Consider the following 6,803-nt stretch of genomic DNA (forward strand, 5'->3'; position numbering starts at 1 on the left):
CAATGCAACATGAATATATACCATCATCTATAAAATATTCTTGTAAAAAAATGTTAATTATGAATCTAATTAAGCCTTTAAAACTAGTTTTTAGTTCACTAAAAACAAACAAAAAAATAGAGTGAAAAGTTAAATGACACCATCAAGAAATAATCAGAAAATTTTAGAAAAGGTAGGTTGGGGAGATGCTCTACAGAACAACTGACTGGCCTAGTCTAACAAGAAAATTTCATTAACAAAATGAAAATAAATAACGAGGTACTTTCTAGGTTAAAAGCGACTTCAGACAAATAACCAATACAATATGAGTTCCTCGTTTAGAAAAAACCAGTTTGAACAAATCAGCTATAAAAGACATTTCAGAATGATTGAGGAAATCTGAATGTGGACTGTGTAATAAATGATACAAAGAAATCACTTTTTATTTTCTCTGTGATGATAATAATAGTATAACTGTCACAGAAAATATTCTTATTTTTTAGAGATTCATATTGAAGAATTTAGAGGTAAAATGTCATTTTTTGGAATATACTTTAGAATACTTTAGCCCTCAAAAAAGATGAAACAAGTATAGAAAAATATTAATAACCAAGGACATGGGCATAAGAATGTCATTAATTTATTCATTTCATTTTTCTGAAAGTTTGAAAATTTCATAATTTTATGATTAAAAAAATTTTAAATCTCAGATTGTATAGGTATATGTCTGAGAATCTATTTCAAACTTTATGAGATATTAAAATATTAGTAATGTAGTTTGTCATTTTAGAAATTCTAAAGTTCTGTTCTCCTCCAGCAATTACATAATCAAAGAGCAACTATAGTTTCTTATAGAAAATTACTACGTAAAAATAACTTTTTCAATCAAAAAAAAATTTTTCAGGTAGAATGCAGCCCACCCAGTCACATTCCAGTGAGCTCAAAAGAAGAAATTCTATTTTTCTACTATTTTTCTAGCTTGTTTATGAATACTCAGTAGGACCTCAAAAAAGGCTAAAGCATCTGGAACTAAAGTTCATTATACCTGAATAAAACCCGACAGTCTAAGTCAAGACACAAGTGAATTCCCATAATTTGCAGTTACTCAAAACCAGTTTTGCTTACAGTAATCCAGACTGCCCTTCTCTCAAAGCCGGCTTTCTGATTATTCATTTTACTTTAGCAAAAGCCCCAAGAAAGTGAACAAAATGTGGAAAAGATTGATTAAAACTGGCTGTTTGAAATTTTGATAAATGTTCACCATTCTCTTCACCCATGCTCACCCGTCTTAGAAGTAGTACTTTCAGATTATTTAAGAGATGGTGCTTCTATGTGGATTTTAATTTGTCTTTCTGACCTTCTAAACAACTGCTAGGTTAAATTTGACTCTATTTTAAGCATATATTAACATATGCTAACTATCTTCTAAAATAAACTCTGCTCAAAGTTAATAAAATGTGTTTATCAGAGAAGACTCATTGAAGTAAGAGGCTGAAGAGTCTTTATGGTAAACTGTGCCAAGAAATAAAAGCATAATAATAATCGCCCATGCAAATCAATAACTGTAGTTTCAAAAATAGCCTGACTCACAATAATATTGGACAGGCTGTTTTTCTTAGTCCATGGAAAAACTGGCCCAGGAAAGAGTACAAAAGCAGCCATAGCTCTCTCAAGGCTCGTTATTCTCTATCATTCCACAGGAACAGCTTTATCTGACAAGAGTAAAAGACCATTTGTCAAACTCTCTCCAAATCCCTGATCTGAGCCAACTTTCACCAATTCCAAGTTAGAGCCAGAGAGAAATACAAGTCTTGTATCTCCAGCATCTGCTGGGGCTGGAAATCACAGTTCCACCATCCAACTCATCCCTCGACCCTATTTCTCCCAGTTGCTCTTAGTTATTTTTTTAAAAAGTTCTCTTTTCCCATCCCTGGAATACTGAGGAGAAATTATAGTAAACAAACGTGAAACATGAACAACTCCAAAGCTTAAAAAAAAAAACAACAACAAAAAACTAGAAATAATAAATAAAAGGAAAGTATTAGGAAGAGGAAAGAGGGAATCTAAATGTCAGATAATTGCTTAGTTTCACTTTTTAAAATGTCCACGCTCATTTATACATCTGTAGAGAGTTCATTTAAAAAAAAGTCTGTGTTGTAGGTCTGACTCCATTAACAAGGTTGAAGTTACTCTCTCAGACAATGTTTCCCACACAGAATTCAGAGACCCCTGAAATTAGGTATTCCTCTTGTACAAGTCCTTGAGATGCTGCTGGATTTGGGAAGGAGGAAATCAGGGTATGGCGATATGCCAAAAGGTGCTTCTAGTTCTAGGATAGGGAGGAAGGACGGCTAAGTAAAAAAAAAAAAAAAAAATCAGATTCCAAAAGAAGGCTGCAGAGATCGTGGGAGAATGGAAAGGAAATGAGGATGAAAACTGAAAGGGAGAAGAGGCATGAATTGTCAAATGCCTAAGGGCATCTTGTAGAGAATTGGGAATTGCTTTAAGAAAGGAAGGCATCGCAAATCCCATTTTAGACTATTTAGTGATATGCCTCTGGGGAACTGAGAGCCCAGGCTTTATAGCATCAAAATGATCTCTATCTTATCCCTACCCGAATCAAATTAATCATGAAATAATTCTACTGGGTTCATGAACCAACGATATTAAAATCCTTTACCATTTACTGTCGCCAAATATGTCAGGGATCAACACTAGTGTGTGTGTGTGTGTGTGTGTGTGTGTGTGTGTGTGTGTGTGTGTGTGTTGTGAGACAACACTACTGTTAAATTTGGCAGAGCCAAAATTTAGAGTGGAAGAAGATGGTTGCAAATAGGACAATGTCTGGCGTACACCGAGGAGGCCTCAAAGAGCAGTGGTGGCAGGACGTTGGAGGAGAGAACAGGACCTTGGGAGAGCCGCAGAGCCTGGGTGGGGGTCCAGGCCAATAGGGGCTGGCAGGTAGGAAGGGGCAAGAGCGAAAAGACGGGATGGTATAGGCAGGATGGGAAGCGAGAGGTGGCCAGGTAACTCACCCCATTGGCCGCGGCCATCTGCACCACTATCTCCGTAGCCGTCCTGCTGAAGTACCTGCCGTCGCTGCCCACCACCATGGTGCAGCCCTGGCGATCGCGCAGGTCGATGGATGATAGCACGCTCTGTATGAAGTTGGGCAGGTAGTTGCGCTGGCCCTCGAAGAGGCCAGTGGGCCGCCTCAGTCCCCCGCCACCGGTTGGCCGCTGGTCCTGGTAGGGCGCCGTAGGCACCGTCAGCACCGGGATAGGGCTCCCCTCCATGGCGCCTCCTGGACGATCCTGCCGCGGCTCCTGGGAGCCGGAGGGAATCTGCAGCCCAACGGGGACCCCCCCGCCACCAGCCTGACGGCGCGCCCGGACTCCGCCTCGCGCCGGGGTCCCCTCCCCAGCCGCCTGCGCCCTGCGCCCTCCCGCGGCACCGACTAGTCGATCCCCCTTCTCAGCGCGGCCCCTCGCTGCCTTAGCAGAGTTTGGCCTCTACCATCCAAGAAAGTTTTCTCTCGCCCAACTTCCTCTCCAGCGGGATCGTTCAAAGGGCTCAGAGTTTCTTTCTCTTGTTGGACTCACTTTCGGAGTGTCTTCCCAAAAGTCCGCTCCCAGTGCCAACTACCCTGACCCCCAGCTACGACTCCTCTTGCGCCTGGCTCAAGCCTTCCCCAGAGAACGCTTGCCTCTGGGGCCCACCCTCCGCTAGAAAATAGCCTGGAGCCTCGGGTGGTGAGAGCTGGAGCCGGATCCTCTCCCGCACTCCCAGTCCCTCTCCCCTTTCACCTGCAGTCCTGTCTCCCGGTCTCCCTGGGAGTGAGTAGTTTACACGCACAAGTTTCTCTTTTGAACAAGGAATAGCGAGGGAATTGGGAGGGGGTTGAACCTTTTGCCATCAGCGAACAGCCCCAGCCAAAAATAACCCTGGAAAGGCGAGCCGAGAATTGTTATCTCCTGCCAGGGCTGAAATTGGAGGCTGGGTACTGCGTGTGCGTCTGTGTGTGCACACACACAACCACTACCATTTGTTGCAAGGAATCACATACTGTCAGGTCCTTCAACCCAGTACAATCCGCCCAGCCTTCCACACTTTTCCCCAGGCTCTCTCTCAAGGCAGCCCACTTTTCCATATGGAAACTTTTTTTCTTCTGATAGTTGTGACAGCAGCAACACAGACACACATTTCCTTATTCTTCTTGCGCTTCTTACCCTCCCTGGCCCAACTTATGCTTAGAAACAGGCTTGTGCCAAGCTTATTAGGCCATAGTGCTGAGCTCTTACCAGAATTAATCACTTTCAACAGGAGGAAGGTAAAAGCCCTATTTAATATCCTACCACGAATGAATGAACAAACTCAAATTAAACAAGGACAGGGTACCAGAAACTGTTAGGTCCTTTCCACGCACCCTCTCATTCTACAGGGACTAGCAATGTTCTGCCTTGTCTCCATAAAGCCCACTTAAAATCCAAAACCAAGAACTATCCCATAGAAAATAGGAATGAAAAGAGAAGACTAAGAGCATTAAAACCCAAAGAGGGAAGAAACAATTCCTATTTTTGCTTCTATTTTCTTTAACCCTAAAAGCATGTTTGCACCCAATAAAGCTACTTACTGTCTTGATTATCTCCTGCTTCTTCTCCCCACTCCCTAAATATTGTCTACTTCCTGGGACTAAGTTGAATTTGTTGCAGGGTTATAAAGTGTTTGATCGTAGTGAGATGACTGTGAATAATACCTCACATTTATATGTTGTTTTGCGGTTGATAAAAGGCTTTGCATCTGTTTTCTCTTTGGAGGCTCAAAACAACTAAAAGTAGAACTGGCATTCATACCATTCCCATTTTACAGATAGGAAGAAGGAGGCTTTCTTTGAGGTCAAAGAAGTGGCCAAGATGGTACTTGCTGTCAGGCCAAATACTTGTATGGCCCCTCCCCTTTTATTTATTAAAGTGTGATGGAGAATCACTGCCAGCATCTACCTCTCTCTCTTGACATCACCATCATTCTCTCCTACCACTGCCCAGCTCCATCCACAGGACTGAATACAAGCCATGCATATCTCAGACAAGATTTCACAATTTTACTAGCCAAGAAGAAAGCCTCTTCCTTTGGTTCTAATCTCAAAATTCCCAAAGACTGATTGGTCCAACTCCAGGTACTGTGCCCAGCTACACTGCCAGAACCCTACACTGAAAGAGACAACAGTTCTTCCAAAGTAAGAGGTGCTGTTACCCAGAGGGAGGAGAAACGAGTGACCAAATTGTAATTGCCCACCACATACTTCACACTTTCCCTGATAAAGACTTTTGAAAATTATTTTTTTCTGAATTCACATAGCACTTGAGATCATCATGAGGTATGTTTCACATGCTGCTACATCTTTCTATATATATCTTCTCTCCTTTAACTGTATGTGAACCTTGACATAATTCCTTAACCTCTCCTCACCTTAGTGTCCTCACTGTGAAATGGGCATTATTATAATAGCTACCTCATAAATTGTTGGGAGGATTAAAGTACTCAGTACTTTGCCTGATGAATTTTAGAAAGGCATTCAATAAACGTTAGATGTTCCTATGTTGCCATCAATATTATATTAATCATTATTATTATTAACATATAACAAGAATTACAATTTACATCTTTGTAGACCACCACTATATGTAAAGGGTCTTTAGGCACAGGTGATATTCTATAAAGGATGGCTAAACTAATCTGTGGTTTTTGACAATAGAAATTCAAGATATATAATTTGCCATTGAAACATACAAAAAAGAGAGTTTATGAACTGAAGAAATCTCCTCAAAGCTGCTCCCGAATTTGATCAAGTTAATGTTAATAAATTTGTCACAGTGATGGAGAGAGAAATCCGAGGGGGCCCCACAGAGAAAAAAACCGCCTTCCCCATAGTTGCTCACTGATGAAAAGAGGAGGTCGTATTAGATCAGTGTTTCTCAGAGGGTTTTCCTCAGAACACGAGTGTCTTACCAATGCTGCACAAAGCAAGAGTTTCGGGCTCAGGTAACTTTTTAAAATCCAGAGCACTCTACCCCATTCTTGGAGCTTCACAATGCACATTTTCATATTAAAAGCGCTGAGAGGTCTTTTTTTAAACTGGTACTTCCCAACCTAAACTCACACAACCAGTTTGCTTAGGGAAAGGGATTCAGACTAGCTTTGTAACTACAGTGGTGATACCTCCTCCCCCTTTATATGTCCTCATTGGGCTAGGTCAAGGATAAATATATGTTCAAGATTCTAAGAGCTAGTCACCCTTTATGCTGAGCTCAGAGCTTCTCTGCAGCATGGGTCACAATGAAGGGAAACTGTCTGCCTAGAGATCCCTTTCAGCTCTTTCTGAACCTCTAAGGAAAGGCATCTCACTGAGAATTCTTGGCATGAAACAGGAGCAACTGATATATCTTTCCTTCCCCTTGGGACTTCCTTGCTCTCAGAAGGCATCAGTGAACATCTCCATGTAGAGAATGCACTAGCTAACCCAGCTAGACCAGCATTTCCCAAAAAGAGAATTGGGGGTAAAATACGTATTGAAACACTTCATACCTTATCCCTCTTCTTGAAGATTCACAGAGCACATTAGCATATTAAAGACTCTGAAGTTCCACAGGAAAGAAACCTATTTAACTTTAACCCAGTATTTCCAAATTTTATTTGACCATGGGGAATTTTTCCAAAATACCTATTAACAGATCAAGATCAAGGACATTACTATTCCATGAAACACTTTAGATCTCTGGGGTCCCTTCTAGCTACATCCTTTTATGATTCCTTTTTTTTTTTTT

At 41.3% G+C, this 6,803-nt stretch overlaps 1 protein-coding gene across 1 annotated transcript in view; it reads right to left on the reverse strand.

Annotated features, from left to right (window-relative positions):
- LOC105304816 (phosphoglucomutase-like protein 5) overlaps positions 1 to 6,803 on the reverse strand; it is a gene marked incomplete at its 3' end in the record, with an annotated part of 71,242 nt that overhangs the window by 32,463 nt on the left and 31,976 nt on the right. The gene's annotated exons all lie outside the window — the stretch shown is intronic.

The sequence above is a fragment of the Pteropus vampyrus genome, unplaced genomic scaffold (assembly GCF_000151845.1).
Source record: "Pteropus vampyrus isolate Shadow unplaced genomic scaffold, Pvam_2.0 Scaffold354, whole genome shotgun sequence".
Lineage (NCBI taxonomy): Eukaryota > Metazoa > Chordata > Mammalia > Chiroptera > Pteropodidae > Pteropus > Pteropus vampyrus.